This window comes from Podarcis cretensis, assembly GCF_951804945.1.
Source record: "Podarcis cretensis genome assembly, chromosome: 14".
NCBI classification, from domain to species: Eukaryota; Metazoa; Chordata; class Lepidosauria; order Squamata; family Lacertidae; genus Podarcis; species Podarcis cretensis.
The window spans coordinates 39,867,207-39,886,225 of NC_137183.1; the positions used below are offsets into that span (position 1 = coordinate 39,867,207).

The 19,019-nt window shown below is 42.3% G+C and overlaps 1 long non-coding RNA gene across 2 annotated transcripts in view; it reads right to left on the minus strand.

Moving 5' to 3' along the window:
• Positions 1-273: 273 nt before the first annotated feature.
• LOC307202479 overlaps positions 274-19,019 on the minus strand; it is a 30,416-nt gene continuing 11,670 nt past the window's right edge. Inside the window, exon 3 of one of the 2 annotated variants that reach the window (XR_013832899.1) lies at positions 274-365. This is a non-coding gene — a long non-coding RNA (uncharacterized lncRNA). Of the gene's footprint in view, positions 366-4,266; positions 4,465-19,019 lie in introns of those variants that run through there. The other variant, XR_013832900.1, reaches the window with a different exon arrangement.

Below are 19,019 nucleotides of genomic sequence, written 5' to 3' on the forward strand. Positions count from 1 at the left end.
TCCCCTTCCTCCTAAGGAGGTGTATTTTTTAAGCTTTCTGGAGAGAGGTGTGCCAGTAATTCAAGGAAGGTGTTGTTTCAGGAAATGGAGAGCTGTCCCCACCTCAAATTGCTGCTGCTCTAAGTGAGCTGGGGGACTTGCCTATTTAAGCACACACAAACCCCAATTTCAAATAATTGCCTCATCACTAATCATGATGTCTCTATCCCCTGACCAGAGACTGAGAGTAGGGGAATGAGAGACTTTGACAACTTACCTGGATATATTATGCAGAGGACATTGAGCATGTAATCAGCAAGGGACGTCATCTTCTCATTTTTGGCAGGCTTGGATGCAATTTCTGATTGGGAAATGCCACAAAGAATCTGTATGATAAGGAAAAAATAATTCCCATGCATTGGCAAAGGGGTTAAGCAAAGTTACGGCGGATCTGATTAAAAATGATTTCACCATGCCTTCTTTTCATATATTTTTTTAAAAAGATGGTACTGCTGTATGCTTCTGTCTTCCTGGAAAGAGAATATCTAGAGGCTTTTAATTCAAAGTAGAATGTCAGACAGAAGTCATATTAATTGAACCAGGTTAAAGGAATCCAAAACATTCCGATTAGTTCAGAGTTCTGCCTTTCTTTCTTTCTTTCTTTCTTTCTTTTTTTAAAAAAATATTTTATTATATTGCAGCAAATGGTATTTCAACCAGGACCTCAACAAATTTCCTGGGGGGGGGGGGGTGCGCGGGAAACTATTTGATCCAAAAGTAAAGAATCTAAATTAAAAAAATCATCTCACTGGCCCAATCTTCCTGATCTTTTAATTTTTTATTAAAAAATACATTTTATATACCCATTCTTAGAAATGTCAAATATTGCTGAGTAAAAACCTGAAATAAATAAAATAATAACCTCTGGGGAGGATTCAGAATAGAGCAAAGACAATATTCTCCCTGCTCTCTGATGAGTCTCTGCACTCCACAGGAAGGGAGAGAGCTGACCAGTCTGCTTTCCCCTCTCTGACATCTTGAGTCACAAGGAGAGGATTTCTACCCTCCATCCTTGGGTACCAGCCTTCCAGGTTTTCATCTGCTCCTGCTCCTTCCTCCTCCTTTTCTGTCCGGGGCTGCCCATGACACCCGAGGCAGGGTACAAAAATAATATAATTATGAAAACAAGTAAAAAACCCCACAATAATTCTGAACCAAAGCAGCAAGCATAGAAAAGGTGGGTTCACCCCAAAACAGGGGTCAGCAACCTTTTTCAGCTGTGGGCTGGTCCACCATCCCTCAGACCATGTGGTGAAAAAAACAACAACGAATGAATTCCTATGCCCCACAAATAACCCAGAGATGCATTTTAAATAAAAGGACACATTCTACTCATGTAAAAACATGCTGATTCCTGGACCTTCTGCGGGCTGGATTGAGAAGGCGATTGGGCCGCATCTGGCCCCCGGGCCTTAGGTTGCCTACCGCTGCCCCCAAGCATCTCAACTGTTGAAGGCCAGGGGTAAGTGATGTGTCTTCAGCATGTGGGGGAGGGAGAGCTATATCCTATTGGTGTTCAGGGACACATTCTAGTCAAGTAAAACAACAAAGAAGGATGTGAGACAGAGCTGGAGAATACTGTGGTCTGGGAGACTCTAGAGGGCTGCATTTGGCCCCTGGGCCTGAATTCTCACCCTGTCCCCATCTTTACAGCTATTCATTCCTGGTTATGAGCACTCTTTGGGGATAAAGGAGAGTAAGGGCAGGTATATAGACTTGGAGTACTTGAAAGCAAAAAAGGCGAGCATTCATCTCAGTCTTCACCATTCTTGTTTCCTTGAGCTATCAAAATGCTTGATACAGTGAAGGAGTTTTCTTGACAAAAGGCGCCGCCGACACAATATTAAATCTTCTGCTTCCTGTCCCATTGTTTTGTATTTGGAGGAACTGGGCTCCCCTTAATCCCTTCATATGTGATGATTGAAAGCTAATAGATAGCTCTGGTTACTTAATGTATGATTATATAAGAAGCACTGCCGGAATTGCCTGGAGATAATAGCAGGAAAGAGGCAAAACACTCTGGATTTGCTAAGCAAAAGGGCCCATTTGATGTACAGCGCAATGTTTCAGATGTTAATTGCTTTGAAAGGCAGGTGTGGAACAACCGCTGCAGAGATAGCCCAAATTCTGTTCAATGGAATCATAACACTTTACTACGTGTTTTAGAAAGAAAATGGAAGTCTTTAATGTGTCTAAAAAGGGGGCCTTCACTGCACTAAAGGAGTTCTATCCTTTGAGGCAGATCCTTGGTTTCTCTTTCTCTGTCAGCTGTGCAGCCTCCTTTCTCCCAAAATAGGCCATTAACAGAACAAAAAAAGGCCCTCAATGTCTTTACAGCCACCATCACATCTGCTTCCAGAAGATGTGATGATGGCCACCAACTTGGATGGTTTTAAAGGGGCTTCGACAAATTCATGAAAGGTAAGGCTGTCTATAACTGCTAGCCATGATGGTGATATATTCTGCTTTCAGGATCAAAGGCAATTAGGGATGGCCGGACTCAGTTTACATTTAAAGGCAAACTTACCTAATTTACACTTTCTGAAATAATGTGTGAACCAAAGCCACCCTTCGAGATTCACACTCATCTGAAAGTTTCAGTGTCCTTCTCCAACCAAAGAATGTGTACGAAAAGGCATATAATTGTGCATATGAATGCATACATTGGCAAAATTAACATAGGAAATGCATTCTGTTAGGGAAAATTGCTTGGCAAAGATGTATACTGCAATGCAGTCTATGTGGGGCTACCCTTGGACCTTGTTCAGATGGTTCAGAAGGCAGCAGCCAGATTGCTGATGGGAACATCTGACAAAGAACATGCAGCACCATTGTTAAAACAGATGTCCTGGCTGCCCATCTACAGCTGAGCCAAGTTCAAGGTCCCTGTATTAATTTTCAAAACCTTGAATGACTTAGGTCCTGAGTACCTTGGGGATCCTTATATTCCAGCTTGATTGCTGAGATCATTTGCAGGAGCGCCATTGGTCATTTCCTGAGTTGGTGAGTCTCATTTGACAAAAACAAGAAGCTGAGTGAAATATACTCGGAGTCGAGAGTGGATTTCATGCTCTTTATTCAGCTCATAGTGGTGAGGAGGAATGGAAGTTCCTCCATAATATCTGCTTTATATACATTATTTACACAATGGGCTGCACGTGATTGGCTAATTCCGGGATTCTCCTGTAGGCCAATCAGGTTGTGGATTCACTTCCACCTTGAGCTGGATTGGGTGGCTCCTGCGGACCAATCATACTGCTGCATTGTTCTAGGACCAATCAGACTGCTGCATTTTGGATCCAATTCAACTCAGTACATAACACTGAGCTTCTAGTGTCTTCAGCCCACTAATGAATTGAGAAGGAATTCTATTAGACAGGGAACCTCCTCTACAGAGAAGCTGTGGCAGTGCAACCAGGAGTACCTAACAGAGGAAATAAAACTTACGAACAGATGGGATTGATGATGACAAGAGCATCCATGCTTGTGAGAGTAAGAGTCTCACTAGGTGGTCTCTGAAAGCAAGAGACACTCTGCATTCTGATGATCCTTGAAATTGGCAGGAGGCCAGGTTGGGTATAACAGCAGCTGGCCAGGGGTTCAGACTGCAGCCTTTAACAGTGGAAAATGTACCAATAGTGGTCTTTCTTGTCATTTTGAGATTATTTCCGTCCTTGTATGGAATCAAATGTTTGTTTTTGAATTTAAAGGCCTGCCGGTGATTGGTAAAACTGGAACAGAATAGAACAGGGGTCTGCAACCCGCGGCTCCGGAGCCGCATGTGGCTCTTTTACACCTTTGCCGCAGCTCCGGGGCGGATACTAGCGAGGGGAGGAGGCGCATTATGCGCCCCGACACTCCCCACTGTGGCGGGCGCTGTACTGGCTGTGACGTCGCATGGGGGCAGTGCATGCGTTAGTCACGCACCGTCCCGACGTCACCTTCCCGCCCGCCCGCCTGCCCACCCGCTACATTGTAAGGGGCATGTACGCTGGTCACTGTTTTGAAGGGGAGTGAAGAACACACACATACAAAAAGGTAACTTGTTAATTTAACGTTTATTTCTATGAGGAGGAGTATTTCTGAGGGGTCAAACAAAGAAATAATAAAAAAGTGACAAAAAAGTTATTTTTATAATGACGAGTTTTGCGACTCCAAGTTTTTTTTTCTTCGGAAACGGGTCCAAGTGGCTCTTTTTATCTTAAAGGTTGCAGACCCCTGGAATAGAACATTGTCCTTGTAACCTGTGTTTCCCGATCTCAGTTTCTTCATATCTACCAAACTGTGCATAATGATTCCATTGTCTCAGATTGAAGCAGCCATGGAGATTACTTGGAGACAGATAAAATCACTACCTTCTTTGTTCAACAGACGTTCTTAATAGAGCCCATCCTCTTCAGAAACAGCCTGTATTTCAGCAGGCTCCTTATAAAAAAACAAAAACAAAAACAAACCAGATTTAAAAGAGATAATTAATGAAATGCACCTACACAGGGAGCAGGCTTAATTCACTGATCAATACCCACTGAAAAATCAAGTAAAATGGATAATTGTGGATTTTTGGGGGTTGGTGGGTGGGTATTTAGTGAGATTTCTTTAATAACAAGAAGGACCATCACTCCCTACCCCTAACTGGCTTTTAAAAAATCTCTAGATTTTAAATCTAAAAAATAAAGAATTCATTTCACACCTATTGCAAACAGCACCAGACAGTGTGAAATAGGCAAAAATGAGGAGTCAGGGGCTCTCCACAAAATTCATCCTCATACCTCAATAGAACTAGCAAGGTCCACAGTGTAAACCATGGAAGGGTGGATGCTTAATGAAGAAGTGGAAAGAGTGTGGCAGGGAGCCCTTTAAATAGCATGATAACTGTCTCTTCCTACATTGGACAAATCTGTCCCGCATGCCACAGCATGCTCCACCCCAGACTAAACCATTTCTCCTCTTTCTGTAGGGGTGGAGGGTATGGCAAATCTGCTCCCCCCCAAAAAGAGGGTAAGTGGCATTTATTTAGGCAGGCATGCCATTTATATTTCTGTTGGATTGCAAGGAACTGGGGAGCAAGGGAAACGATGAATTTAACACTTCATGCCTTCATTCTTTCATGTTTTCATTTAGCAAGTTTGTATGAAAAATTATTGCATGGAAAATGATTGCAATTGTTTTGTCTTCTGCTGGATTTTATATTACATATGATTTTAGTGCTTTTTGTCATTTACTTTTGTCTGTATGCAAATTTCCCCCTTTCTTGTTACATTTTACAAATTTTAATAAAAATAGATTTTTTAAAAATAAAAAAATCAAGTAGCATTGATATAAAAACTGGGAAACAGAGTAACAAGCAGGCTGCTGATCCAAAGCTGTGAATATACATGCACACATATTTTTGATTAAATAATTTACTCTTAATGACAACACTTGAGTTCTGTGCCTGTGTGGGACTAGATTTCTGAAATGTGCAATAATAGCTCAGCTTGTTTTCCTTTCCTATTTCTCCTAAACAGCAGAAGACTTTCTTTGCAACTGAAAATTACTCATAATTTGACAAAATTACTGTATTTAAAGATACTTTGTGACAACACTGAAATCTACTAATGCTTTCCTATTTAAATAAGTTCATGCAAGTGACTCTCTACAAGGTCCCTGAGAGTCCACCTATGGCTCTCTGGGAAAATCTATGCATTTTGCTGAAGGAGCTCTGGTGTTTAATTGGAATATTTCACTTCTCAGTGTTGATATAAATTGGTGGAAAGTAAGGTAAAGGACCACTGGACGGTTAAGTCTCCAGTCAAAAGTGACTATGGGGTTGCGGCGCTCATCTCGCTTTCAGGCTGAGGGAGCCGGTGTTTGTCCACAGGCAGTTTTCCAGGTCATGTGGCCAGCATGACTAAACCGCTACTGGCACACGGAGGACCGTGGCAACTGCCAGAGCGCACGGAAATGCCTTTTATCTAGTTTAGCTAGTGGAAAGTACTAGCTGCAGAAGATGGACACATTGGCTATGTTGAGGTGTAATGTTAAACCAGAAAATATGGTGCCCTCCATATGTCAGTGCACTCCGACTCCCATCATCTCTGACAATTGGCCTTGCTAGCTTGGACTGATGGGAACTGGACCCTGCCACCTCTGGAACACATTGTGCTGGCTACCCCTGTGAATGGGCCCAGCTTTCCCCAGGCATGTGAGTTTTCTTTTTTTCTTTGACATGACCATGAGGAAGATGGTGGAAGCTTCTGCTTCTCTTTTGAATTAATCACAATTTCACATGTCACCCAAACACTAAACTGTGGTCCATCTTGACTATGATGAATGAAAGCAAGTCAACTTTTTAAACCACAGTTTGATGCTGGCCGGTTTCCATAGTTAAAATTAACCACAGTTTGTCAAGGTCTGGATGATCTGACAAACTGTGGTTAACCTAAAATGGAGCCTGGGGAGAGGCTAAGCTTATGCTTATGCTGGCCAGATATAACCCATGAGTCCTTTAGATTTGGCCAGTGGCCTCTCCTCAGCCTCCTCACATGGCAAGAAGGCTTTGAAAAAAGTTTCTATTTGTGTGAATGGGACATCCGCCACATTGCTGTATTGTGGGAGTGCTGAAAACAGACAGAATAAATCCACCATGATCCTCCCTCCTATAACCTGGTAGGTGACAGCTGAGGGAGGATCATGGTGGATTTATTCTCCCAGCTTAGTTCCACTGCAGTGAGGGCTAGAAACTTGCCAACATGTAAACAGGAAAGATGGGATTCTCAGTTGCCTGACAGTGATGAGGGCCAAAGGTTAGAATTTGGTGTGATTGTGAAACTATTGCTACCACGCCATGAATTTTATGTTCAAGCAGCTGACAGAGCTATAAACTTGTAGATGCCCTGACAGTCACCCATGTCTTCATGAGAATACATTACTAAAGTTGTAATGCAAGTTTCAGACTATTAATAGGAATTGGCTAAGGAATGGGTCCGGGGTGTGGACATTAGACACACAAGCCTTTGAAGAGAGTGGGGCATTTCATTGTTTTAAATCTTTGCACCAGCAGCAAAGAATTTCTGCTGGGAAATTTCCATACTGAAAATCAATTATCCAAAGGTCACCTTTCATTTGTTTTTGTTTTATACATACAATGATTAAAAGACAGAAAACACAATTAGATCAATTTTAAAGCAGCCTTAAAGCTTTTCAACTGTGTTGGAACTGAACATGTTTGCTTTTCTTTTCCTTTTCCTTAAAAATAAAATCAATGAAGAAAGTCAAGCTTTGGAGGAATGCCAAGGAAAAATAATCCTGTTAGGAGGAAACCTAAATATAGTCATGTATTTTTAAAAACACACAACTTCGTTTCCCTCCCCAAAAAGACATTCTTATACCACTTCAACAGTCATGGCTTCCTGCCAAGAATCTTGGGAACTGTAGTTTTTTTTTGAGTGCTGGGAGTCATGATCGAAGAACAATCCTTGCTGAGGCAGAACCAGCATGGTTTCTGCGAGGGTGAGTCCTGTCTCACTAACATTAGAGTTTTTTGAGAGTGTCAACAGGTATATGGATAGAGATGACCCAGTTGATATCATGCACTTGGACTTTCAAAAAGCTTTCAACCAAGTACCCGAGAAAGCTTAGCAGTCCTGGAGTAAGAGATCCTCTTGTGAAACAGAAGTGGCAAGTAGGAATAAATGGGCAGATTGGAAATTCCTTCCCCACTGAGCTGCATTGAGGGTACAAAGGGTTAGGCACCTAGGCTACTATGAGGACAGAATGCTGGATGAGATAGCCATTGGCTTCAGTCAGGAGGCTCTTTTTACATTCTTATCAGGGAAGAGTACAGTAGCAAATGGAGGTAACAAGCATGTTGTTGTTTGTTGTTTAGTCGTTTAGTTGTGTCCGACTCTTCGTGACCCCATGGACCAGAGAATGCCAGGCACTCCTGTCCTCCACTGCCCCCCGCAGCTTGGTCAGACTCATGCTGGTAACCTCGAAAACACTATCCAACCATCTCGTCCTCTGTCGCCCCCTTCTCCTTGTGCCCTCCATCTTTCCCAACATCAGGGTCTTCTCCAGGGAGTCTTCTCTTCTCATGAGGTGGCCAAAGTACTGGAGCCTCAGCTTCACAATCTGTCCTTCCAGTGAGCACTCAGGGCTGATTTCCTTCAGAATGGAGAGGTTTGATCTTCTTGCAGTCCATGGGACACTCAAGAGTCTCCTCCAGCACCATAATTCAAAAGCATCAATTCTTCGGCGATCAGCCTTCTTTATGGTCCAGCTCTCACTTCCATACATCACTACTGGGAAAACCATAGCTTTAACTATACGGACCTTTGTTGGCAAGGTGATGTCTCTACTTCTCAAGATGCTGTCTAGGCCTGTCATTGCCCTTCTCCCAAGAAGCAGGCGTCTTTTAATTTCGTGGCTGCTGTCACCATCTGCAGTGATCATGGAGCCCAAGAAAGTAAAATCTCTCACTGCCTCCATTTCTTCCCCTTCTATTTGCCAGGAGGTGATGGGACCAGTAGCCATGATCTTCGTTTTTTTGATGTTGAGCTTCAGACCATATTTTGCACTCTCCTCTTTCACCCTCAATAAAAGGTTCTTTAATTCCTCCTCACTTTCTGCCATCAAGGTTGTGTCATCTGCATATCTGAGGTTGTTGATATTTCTTCCGGCAATCTTAATTCCGGCTAGGGATTCATCCAGCCCAGCCTTTCGCATGATGAATTCTGCATATAAGTTAAATAAGCAGGGAGACAAAATGCAGCCTTGTCGTACTCCTTTCCCAATTTTGAACCAGTCAGTTGTTCCATATCCAGTTCTAACTGTAGCTTCTTGTCCCACATAGAGATTTCTCAGGAGACAGATGAGGTGATCAGGCACTCCCATTTCTTTAAGAACTTGCCATAGTTTGCCATGGTCGACACAGTCAAAGGCTTTTGCATAGTCAATGAAGCAGAAGTAAATGTCTTTCTGGAACTCTCTAGCTTTCTCCATAATCCAGCGCATGTTTGCAATTTGGTCTCTGGTTCCTCTGCCTCTTCTAAATCCAGCTTGCACTTCTGGGAGTTCTCGGTCCACATACTGCTTAAGCCTTCCTTGTAGAATTTTAAGCATAACCTTGCTAGCGTGAGAAATTAGTGCAATTGTGCGATAGTTGGAGCATTCTTTGGCACTGCCCTTCTTTGGGATTGGGATGTAGACTGATCTTCTCCAATCTTCTGGCCACTGCTGAGTTTTCCAAACTTGCTGGCATATTGAGTGTAGCACCTTAACAGCATCATCTTTTAAAATTTTAAATAGTTCAGCTGGAATACCATCACTTCCACTGGCCTTGTTATTTGCAGTGCTTTCTAAGGCCCATTTGACTTCACTCTCCAGGATGTCTGGCTCAAGGTCAGCAACCACACTACCTGGGGTATATGAGACATCCGTTTCTTTCTGGTATAATTCCTCTGTGTATTCTTGCCACCTCTTCTTGATGTCTTCTGCTTCTGTTAGGTCCTTTCCACCTTTGTCCTTTATTATGGAAATCTTTGTACGAAATGTTCCTTTCATATCTCCAATTTTCTTGAACAGATCTCTGGTTCTTCCCATTCTATTGCTTTCCTCTATTTCTTTGCATTGCTTGTTTAAGAAGGTCTTCTTGTCTCTCCTTGCTATTCTTTGGAAATCTGCATTCAATTTCCTGTATGTTTCACGATCTCCCTTGCATTTTGCTTGCCTTCTCTCCCCCGCTATTTGTAAGGCCTCATTGGACAGCCACTTTGCTTTCTTGCATTTCCTTTTCATTGGGATGGTTTTCGTTGCTGCCTCCTGTATAATGTTAGGAGCCTCCATCCATAGTTCTTCAGGCACTCTGTCCACCAAATCTAAATCCTTAAACCTGTTCCTCACTTCCACTGTGTATTCATAAGGGATTTGACTTAGATTGTATCTTACCGGCCCAGTGGTTTTTCCTACTTTCTTCAGTTTAAGCTTGAATTTTGCTATAAGAAGCTGATGATCTGAGCCACAGTCAGCTCCAGGTCTTGTTTTTGCTGACTGTATAGAGCTTCTCCATCTTTGGCTGCAGAGAATATAATCAATCTGATTTCGATGCTGCCCATCTGGTGATGTCCATGTGTAGAGTCGTCTCTTGTGTTGTTGGAAAAGCGTGTTTGTGATGACCAGCTTGTTCTCTTGACAGAACTCTATTAGCCTTTGCCCTGCTTCGTTTTGATCTCCAAGGCCAAACTTGCCAGTTGTTCCTTTTATCTCTTGACTCCCTACTTTAGCATTCCAATCCCCTATAATGAGAAGAACATCCTTCTTTGGTGTCACTTCTATAAGGTGTTGTAAGTCTTCATAGAACTGGTCAATTTCAGTTTCTTCAGCACCAGTAGTTGGTGCATAAACTTGGATTACTGTGATGTTAAAAGGTCTGCCTTGGATTCGTATCGAGATCATTCTATCATTTTTGAGATTGCATCCCAGTACAGCTTTTGCCACTCTTTTGTTGACTATGAGGGCCACTCCATTTCTTTTACGGGTTTCTTGCCCACAGTAGTAGATATGATGGTCATCCGAACTGAATTCACCCATTCCCGTCCATTTTAGTTCACTGATGCCCAGGATGTCAATATTTATTCTTGCCATCTCATTTTTGACCACCTCCAACTTACCCATGTTCATGGTTCTTACATTCCAGGTTCCTATGCAATATTTTTCTTTACAGCATTGGACTTTCCTTTCGCTTCCAGGCATATCCGCAACTGAGCGTCCTTTCGGCTTTGGCCCAGCCGCTTCATCAGCTCTGGATCTACTTGTACTTGCCCTCCGCTCTTCCCCAGTAGCATGTTGGACGCCTTCCGACCTGAGGGGCTCATCTTCCAGTGTCATAACTTTTATATGCCTGTTGTCTTTGTCCATGGAGTTTTCTTGGCAGGGATACTGGAGTGGCTTGCCGGTTCCTCCTCCAGGTGGATCACGTTTGGTCAAAACTCTCCACTATGACCTGTTCATCTTGGGTGCCCTGCTCGGCATAGTTCATAGCTTCTCTGAGTTCTTCAAGCCCCTTCACCACGGCAAGGCAGTGATCCATGAAGGGGAACAAGCATAGATGATGCAAAAATATGTATTTAAAAGCTGCAGGAGATAGCTATGTAACTGCAGGTAATAAGTTGTTACACCATTGTTTTAAAAGTTTCCTGGTCCCCGCCCAATCTATTCTTGTGAATTATAATTTTAAAGGTACATCAAGTCTTGGCACTTCTGTAGAAAAAGCCATGCGTTTCCCAATAAACCTGACATTTCCTGTTACGTTTAAGAGTCTTCATGGTGCTGCTCAGAATATGAAAGGAAAAAAATAATTCTCATTCAAACACAATCCTTTTGATAACACTTTTATCTCAACATGAGGAATGATTAGAAACACAGTACTGACATAATTATGAAAAAAATGTTTTTTTTTTTAACATTGCACAAAGGCTTTCTTTTCAGTTATTAATTTCCTATTCCTGGGTAGTTAACCTTTCTTTTTTCTTTCTTTTTTTTCTGTGTAAGATGGCAAGTGGCAATAATTCAGCGGCACTGCCCACCCAGATAAGCTTTGCGGCTGAACCCCAATTAGCAAGCCACCTTTTAAATCTGCATACATCTGTCTTTTCCTGCAAGACCTATACAACCTGCACACTAAGGGGCAAGACCCACAATTTGTTCTCATCAGAGCTTCAGGGCTAAGGATCAGCACCTGGTATCAGTGGTGAGTTGCCAGGGCTCCATTAGTCAACAGCCAGAGGACCCTCTTAATTTCACCTCTCCCAACTCAGCATTGCAGGTGCTAGGTGGCTAGACCTAGCAAATCCGCTTCACTTCCCAGTGGGGAGGAGTTGCGGTGGACCACATGGCCACCCACTCCCCTCCGGGGGCAGGGAACGAAGTCTTGCATCACCCGGAGGTTCCTGGCCATGTCATTGTCCAGCCAGCCAATCCACTGGCTGGGGAGGTGTGGCCGGGCCCCATTTAAACTGAGGCGCGAGTTGGAAAGCTTACTCTTGGCTCGCTTCCTCAATCTACCTCCCTCCTTCCCTAATTTTCAGGTTTTGGCATTGGTCTTGCTATGGACCTCAGTTGGTCACCATTGAGGGGCCTGGTAGGAATTTCCCCACTTGGCAAATTGGCACAGGCCATTTGGCATACCTCGTAGCAATTGTCACAACTTTGTAAGGTTTGGCAGTTAGGCATTGGTTGATCTTATGTTGGGGGAGGTGTGGCCATCACCTGCCCCTCCAAGCTTAAGGGTATTCCGTTAAAGAAATCCGGGGGTGTGGATCTTGTCCGAAGCCCGGGGCGGGGCTAGGGCCATGCCACGACTCCAACGGGAACCCTGGGGGAGCTTGAGTTGGTTTGCATCAATGGGGCTCCCCCTACCGGTGGTTGACCCTTACTGGACTCCCTGCGTGACGGGCAGGAGTCAGATATAGTCGGTTCAATTCCATTGCCTAAGCCAATACTGCTCACATTCTGTAACCAATAAAGTTGTGGCCTCAATTTGCCCAATACAGTGGTACCTCTGGTTACATACTTAATTCATTCTGGAGGTCTGTTCTTAACCAGAAACTGTTCTTAACCTGAAGCACCACTTTAGCTAATGGGGCCTCCTGCTGCCGCCACACCGCCGTTGTGCAATTTCTGTTTTCATCCTGAAGCAAAGTTCTTAACCTGAAGTACTATTTCTGGAATCCCCTTGAAAGAGAAGGAACCTTCTTTTCTGAAGCTAAAATGACCTGGACTAGAATTGATCAAATTTGGGTTACTAGAGGGTTGGCACCAAAGATAAAAAAAGTGGAAATCTGCCCAAAAACATGCTCTGACCATAACGCCGTGAAGATGGAAATGAACCAAACAGCAGCTGGCACCTTTAGATGGAGAATGAATGACACCCTATTCAGAGATAAAGAATTCTTCAAGAAGGCCCAAAAAACATTGAGAGATTATTTTGAGATCAACCTGAAAACTAATGTTGAAAAAAGAGTAATCTGGGACGCAAGTAAAGCCGTTATGAGAGGGTTCTTCATACAACAAAATGCAATAAGAAAGAGAAGCCAGAATGCGAAAAAGGACAAGATTTTGGAAAAGATAAAAGGAGGAGAAAAGAAATTAAGATCAAAACCAAAGTCTCAGGAGATTTTGAGAGAAATTAAATTATATCAGGTTCAGTATATGGAATTGATGAACCAAGAAATAGAATGGAAAATTAAACAAATGAGACAGAAGAGCTTTGAATCCGCTGATAAATGTGGTAAATTCTTGGCTTGGCAATTGAAGAAGAGACAAAAATTGAATACAGTGACAAATTTGGAAGTGGATGGAAAGAACATTTATAATCCAACTGAAATTAGAAGTTGTTTCCAGAGATACTTTAAACAATTGTATGCACAAGGGCCGCAAAATGACTCTGATATAGAACAATTTTTGGAGAAAAATGGACTGAAGGAAATTTCAAGTGAGGGCAAGGTACTTTTGAACCAGAAAATAACTGAACAAGAAATAGAGAGTGCCATTCAAAGTATGCAACTGGGCAAATCTCCGGGGCCTGATGGACTGTCTTCCAAATATTACAAAGCTTTAAAGGAATGGATATTACAACCTTTGAAGGAAGTCTGTAACGAAATTCTTGAGGGGAAAAAGGCACCTGAAACGTGGAAAGAGGCCCACATCACGCTTATACCGAAGACAGAGACTGAGAAGACCCAACTTAAGAACTACCGCCCAATTTCTTTACTAAATGTGGATTACAAAATTTTTGCTGACATTTTAGCTAAAAGATTGAAAAAAGTATTGATGGGGGAGATTCATAGTGACCAAGCAGGCTTTCTCCCGAGAAGACATTTATCAGATAATGTAAGGAATATAATAGACATTTTGGAAATGTTAGAAGTTAATATAAATACAAAAGCTGTTTTGATATTTGTGGACGCGGAGAAAGCCTTTGACAATATTTCTTGGACCTTTATGAAGAAGAATCTCCAGGGTATGGGGGTAGGACAAAGGTTTGAAAACGGTATAGGCGCAATATATTCTGAACAAAAGGCTAAACTTATAGTGAACAATGTGATTACGGAAGAACTTAAAATAGAGAAAGGGACACGTCAGGGGTGCCCAATTTCCCCGTTACTTTTTATTTCGGTCCTGGAGGTTTTGCTGAACATGATAAGAAAAGATCAGCTGGTCAAAGGGGTTCAGGTCGGAGCGAAACAATATAAATTGAGAGCTTTTGCAGATGATCTGGTACTTCCATTACAAGAGCCAGAACCCAGTACTAAAAGAGTTTTGGAATTGATGCAAGAATTTGGTCAAGTGGCAGGATTTAAATTGAATAAGTCAAAAACTAAAGTATTAGCGAAAAATTTAACAGTTAATGAGAAAGAGAAGTTTCAGAATGAGACAGGTTTAACTGTGGTTACGAGTGTAAAATATTTGGGGATCAATATGACAGCTAAAAATATGGATTTATTTAAAGATAACTATGAGAAATGCTGGAAACAAGTGAAAAAAGACTTAGAAATCTGGTCAAATTTGAAGCTTTCCTTGTCTGGTCGAATAGCAGTTATACAGATGAATGTATTGCCTAGAATGTTGTTTTTGTTTCAAACTTTGCAAATTGTGGACAAGATGGAATGTTTTAAGGGTTGGCAGCAAGACATTTCTAAATTTATCTGGCAGGGCAAAAAGCCCAGGATAAAATTTAAGATTTTGACTGATGCAAAGGAAAGGGGGGGATTTGCCCTGCCAGATTTGAAACTTTATTATGAATCAGCAGCTTTCTGCTGGCTAAAGGACTGGCTGCTTCTCGAGAACACAGACATTTTAGATTTGGAAGGTTTTAATAACTTTTTTGGGTGGCATGTATATTTGTGGTACGACAAGGTTAAGGCTCATAAAGGTTTTAAAAATCATATTGTCAGGAAAGCATTGTATAATGTCTGGATTAAATATAAAGATCTGCTGGAGAACAAAACTCCAAAGTGGCTGTCACCAATGGAGGCAAAAGCTTTGAAAAAACTTAATATGGAGGTCAAATGGCCAAAATATTGTGAAATTTTAGAACAGGAGGGGAACAAATGGAAATTGCAGAGTTTTGAGAATTTAAAAGATAAAGTGCGAGACTGGCTTCATTATTATCAAATATTGGAGGTCTATAAGTTGGACAGGAAAATTGGCTTTCAGGTGGAAAAATCAAAACTGGAAACAGAATTGTTAGAATCCAATACTAAGAATTTATCAAAAATGTATAACTTGCTGTTGAAATGGAATACACAGGATGAAACAGTTAAATCAGCTATGATTAAGTGGGCACAAGATATTGGACACAACATTATGTTCGCTGACTGGGAAAGGTTGTGGACCACTGGTATGAAATTCACGGCATGTAATGCCTTGAGAGAGAATATTATGAAAATTATTTATAGGTGGTACATGACCCCAGTCAAGCTTGCAAAAATTTACCACTTATCAGAGAACAAATGCTGGAAATGTAAAGAAAGTGAAGGTACATTCTTTCACCTCTGGTGGACATGCCCAAGGATTAAGGCTTTCTGGGAAATGATATATAATGAAATGAAAAAGGTATTTAAATATACCTTCCTGAAGAAACCAGAGGCCTTTCTCCTGGGTATGGTTAGCCATGTGGTGTTAAAGAAGGATAGAACTTTTTTATGTATGCTACTACAGCAGCAAAGATTCTTATTGCAAAGTATTGGAAGACACCAGATCTACCCACCTTGGAAGAATGGCAGATGAAGATGACAGACTACATGGGACTGGCAGAGATGACCGGCAGAATCCGAGATCAGGACAAAGAGACAGTGGAAGAAGATTGGAAGAAGTTTAAAGACTATCTTAATAAACATTATAAAATTAATGAAGGCTAGAAAGATATGGGTTTAAAAATTAGTGGTTTACAGGGGCGTTGTTTAAGGAAAAAGAATAGAATTTGCAAAAACTATGGGAAATATGGGAATGGATTTGCTGATAAGATAAATGAGATTAGAATACAGAAGGGGGAGGTGTGAGGAGGTCAGAGAAATTAGGTTTAGAAAAGAAGGTTTGAATTTATACTTGTTTTTGTTTTGTTGGTTTGTGTATGTCTTTACTGTTGTTTGTGTTTATATGTTTTTATTTGAAATCTCAATAAATATCATTTAAAAAAAAATAATGAAGTACTATTTCTGGGTTAGCGGAGTCTGTAACCTGAAGCCTATGTAACCCGAGGTACCACTGTAACATTAACCTAATATCCATCTCCTTGTGTCTTATTCATCAACGAAGGAGTGGTTTGGGGGTCCCATTATCCTGGCCATTGGCCTTGCTTGCTAGGGCTGTGGATTGTTGGTGTTCAGCAACACCTGGAAGGTTGCACCTGTTCTGCAGTGTCTGGCGATGGGAAGTGCCTCATGGAGATCCTGCATAGTGATGGTTGTTACGTATGTTCTTGAGTGTTCCCTGCTCTAAGCGAAAAAGGTCTGATTTATGTACACTTCAGCCAGCCCCTGTCGACACCCATCTTGTGCCTGACTGGATGTTTTGTGTCAGGGCAGCACATCACAATGCAGGCTTCAGAAGCCTGGCCTGCATTGTTATATGGACTCAAGCTAAGAGCAGGGGGTACTTAGGAATGTGCATAACAATAGTGTTCTTTGATCTGGCCAAGTCTTCCTAGGAAATTCATCCCTTGGATTTAGCCTGCTTCTAACACAGTTAATGTTTACTGCTCATTAGAGCTTGTTACACAAAGGAGAGGGGACGCAGGTGGCGCTGTGGGTTAAAGCCTCAGCGCCTAGGGCTTGCAGATCGAAAGGTCGGCGGTTCGAATCCCTGCGGCGGGGTGCGCTCCCGCTGCTCGGTCCCAGCGCCTGCCAACCTAGCAGTTCAAAAGCACCTCCGGGTGCAAGTAGATAAATAGGGACCGCTTACCAGCGGGAAGGTAAATGGCGTTTCCATGTGCGGCTCTGGCTCTGGCCAGAGCAGCGATGTCACGCTGGCCACGTGACCCGGAAGTGTCTCCGGACAGTGCTGGCCCCTGGCCTCTTAAGTGAGATGGGCGCACAACCCCAGAGTCTGTCAAGACTGGCCCGTACGGGCAGGGGTACCTTTACCTTTACCTTTTACACAAAGGAGATTACAATGTGACGTTTTTCTCAGTTCAGCTTCTGAGTGTACCTAAGTTACTGGCATCTGTCAAGTCTGCGTGGAACCAAGTCACTTATGTAGGACAATATAAATATTCATGTTATCATACAGACAAGCACACACATAACCTCACCCCCCCACGTTGCTCTGTATATTTCTATTATAGGTGTTTGTATTTTAAAGGGCTTGTTCTAACTGTAAAAAAACTGACAGGCAAACCATTATAATGTTTCTGTTCTCCTGAGTGCCCCAGGAGCAAAATACACACTTGAGGGACCTGGACAAAATTCCCATCAACTTGGTCATAGCTTGAGCAGTTTTGTGGATTGTTTGCTGGATCTGTAGTAGAAGGATCTTCCTTGAAATATCAACATTAGGATCCATTCTCATGGTAAATCTTCCAGCAAAATTATTATAACTTATAGAATTTATATACTCCTCTATACCCGGAGGTGTCAGGGCGGTTCACAGGACAATAAAAATTAAGGCACACTGGAAACAGTTTCTACAATGTCCATGTTGTTTACATTGATATCTCGCCTTTTCTCAAGGAGCTCAAGATGGCGTACATGTTTCTCCCCCACTTTATGTTGTCCTCCCAGCAGCCTCTTGAGGTGGCTTAGGCTCAGAGCAGGTGACTAACCCATAGTCACCAGTAAGCTACATGGCTGAGTAGGGGAATATTGGGCTCTCTGATCCCCATGTTTTGTTTTGTTTTATGAATGAGATAAGGGGGACGAAACACTCTGCTACTGGACTGGTAATGCAGTTGGGATGAACATCCATTCTGCTCATTTTTCTTCTTCTAAAGATAACCTCAATGGTCATTCATCCCCATAATGTAACCCTCCTGCCCTTCCCCCATACTGTTACATTTCTAAATTGGCTTGCCTCGTTACAAGGATCTATCATATTACAAGCAATTAAGCCCTTGATAATAAATTGTTTGTCAGTCTGCAGATGATGTACTGTAAGTGATTGCTCCTGCAGGTATTAATCAGCTGGTGCAATTGCCAGCCATATAGATCTACTCCAGGCTGATTGAATTTCTTTCCAGAAGGTGCAATGAAGCAAAAGGAACTTTTCTTTCTTTCTTTCTTTTTTTAAAACACACTCAACACACCTAAATGTTAAAAGGAAACATTTTCTTTGAGATCTACCAGTTTGAAACTGGCCCATTCCCACGACTGCATCCCTGGCTCAGGACAGTTAAAAACAGTCTCTTAGACCCTGATGGAGTTTAATCAAAGGCAGGGGGAAGTGGCAAGTGGGAGCCTTCCATGGTCTTTTAAAAAAAATTTAGTTAATTTGTCATAGGAACTTCCGTAGTTTTAATCTAGCAAGGAGTTTAGGGCAAAAGGACTGCCAAACATATTTGTTTATTTTATACTGGCTGGGTCCCAAGAGGGAGCTGCTAGAAGAACATAAGAAGAACTTGCAGGATTAGGCCAGTGGCCCATCTAAGTCCATAATCCCATTTTTACAGTGCCTAAGCAGATTTTCCCAGTAGTGATGTATGGGAGTGAGAGCTGGACCATAAAGAAGGCTGATCGCCAAAGAATTGATGCTTTTGAATTATGGTGCTGGAAGAGACTCTTGAGAGTCCCGTGGACTGCAAGAAGATCAAACCTATCCATTCTTAAGGAAATCGGCCCTGAGTGCTCACTGGAAGGACAGATCCTGAAGCTGAGGCTCCAATACTTTGGCCACCTCATGAGAAGAGAAGACTCCCTGGAAAAGACCCTGATGTTGGGAAAGATGGAGGGCACAAGGAGAAGGGGATGACAGAGGACGAGATGGTTGGACAGTGTTCTCGAAGCTAC